The sequence below is a fragment of the Sapajus apella genome, unplaced genomic scaffold (assembly GCF_009761245.1).
Source record: "Sapajus apella isolate SASKATOON/1434 unplaced genomic scaffold, GSC_monkey_1.0 scaffold4, whole genome shotgun sequence".
In the NCBI taxonomy this organism is placed as follows: Eukaryota; Metazoa; Chordata; class Mammalia; order Primates; family Cebidae; genus Sapajus; species Sapajus apella.
Window position 1 is genome coordinate 56,449,895 of NW_022436944.1, and position 1,630 is coordinate 56,451,524.

The 1,630-nt window shown below is 42.6% G+C and overlaps 1 protein-coding gene across 30 annotated transcripts in view; it reads right to left on the reverse strand.

Annotated features, from left to right (window-relative positions):
• The window catches only part of LRRFIP2 (LRR binding FLII interacting protein 2), a 131,647-nt gene that overhangs the window by 102,349 nt on the left and 27,668 nt on the right, over positions 1–1,630 (reverse strand). Inside the window, exon 1 of one of the 30 annotated variants that reach the window (XM_032269910.1) lies at positions 641–681. The exons of the other annotated variants lie outside the window; for them this stretch is intronic. The gene's annotated coding sequence lies outside the window, so the exon portion shown is untranslated. Of the gene's footprint in view, positions 1–640; positions 682–1,630 lie in introns of those variants that run through there. 30 annotated transcript variants of the gene reach the window in all.

The window sequence follows — 1,630 nt, forward strand, 5'->3', positions numbered from 1 at the left end:
GGGTAACAAGAGCGAAACTCCGTCTCAAAAAAAAAAAAAAAAAAGAATGCAACGCAAATCTCATGACCTCTTTTCTTCTACACACATTGCTAAGAAGCATAGCTCATTTAGCTAAATATTCCATAACTTAAAAATTTTTGACTTGCTTTACCAAAATAAACCAGCAAAATTTCATTATAGTATGAATCACAAAGGAATTCTCAAGTAAGTCTGTCCAAACAGAACTGGCTATATTGAAACTCTAAATGACTTTAATGTACTGGAATTTACTTCGTTCAGGCAAAATAAAGCAGAATTACTCTACCAAAAAGTTTTCTCCAATAAAGATTCAAGACATTCCCAACTTATCTGACACCATTTCTCATTCATCAGAGCTAGCCTGTTATTCTGTCCACCCGAATAAAGACTGATGATGCTTTATTACTTCACTATAGAAGACATATCTAGATCTGATTAAGAACTCATTTTAAAATGGAAACATGGCCGGGCGTGGTCGCTCACGCTTGTAATCCCAGCACTTTGGGAGGCCGAGGTGGGTGGATCACGAGGTCAAAAGATTAAGACCATCCTGGTCAACATGGTGAAACCCTGTCTCTACTAAAAATACAAAAAAAAATTAGCTGGGCATGGTGGCGCACGCCTGTAGTCCCAGCTACTCGGGAGGCTGAGGCAGGAGAATTGCTTGAACCCAGGAGACGGAGGTTGCAGTGAGCCGAGATCGCGCCATTGCACTCCAGCCTGGGTAACAAGAGCGAAACTCCGTCTCAAAAAAAAAATAAATAAATAAATAAAATAAAAAAATGGAAACACTGGTTGGGCACAGTGGCTCACACCTGTAATACCAGCACTTTGGGAAGCCAAAGCAGGCGGATCACTGGCGATCAGGAGTTCGAGATCAGTCTGGCCAACATGGCGAAACCCCGTCTTTACTAAAAATACAAAAATTAGCCAGGTGAGGCCAGGCACGATGGCTCACAACTGTAATCCCCACACTTTGGGAGGCCCAGAAGGGCAGATGACAAGGTCAGGAATTTGAGACCAGCCTGGCCAACATGGTAAAACCCCATATCCACTAAAAATATAAAAATTAGCCAGGCGTGGTGGCGGGCACCTGTAATTCCAGCTACTCGGGAGGCTGAGGCAGAAGAATTGCTTGAACCCGGGAGGTGGAGGTTACAGTGAGCTGAGACCATGCCACCGCACTCCAGCATGGATGACACAGCGAGACTCCGTCTCAAAAATAAAAATTAGCCAGGTATGGCGGCGCATGCCTATAATCCCAGATACACAGAAGGCTGAGAGAGGAGAATCACTTGGACCCAGGAGGTGGAGGTTGCATTGAGTTGAGATTGCGCCACTGCACTCCAGCCTGGGCAACAGAGCAAGACTCCGTCTCAAAAAATAAAAAAAGAAAACACACAAAAAAATGTACTTCTTAATGTAGCAGCGTATATATCCCAGACACAAATCAGAACAACTCCTGAAGAGGACAGAAGAGTTTTCTCAGAAGTCTTTAATCATCTTCAGCATAATTTTAAAGATTATTCACTTACTTAATAGTCATAGTGTATACATTGCTGATGGGAATGAAAACTAGTACAACCACTATGGAAAACAACATAAAGATTTC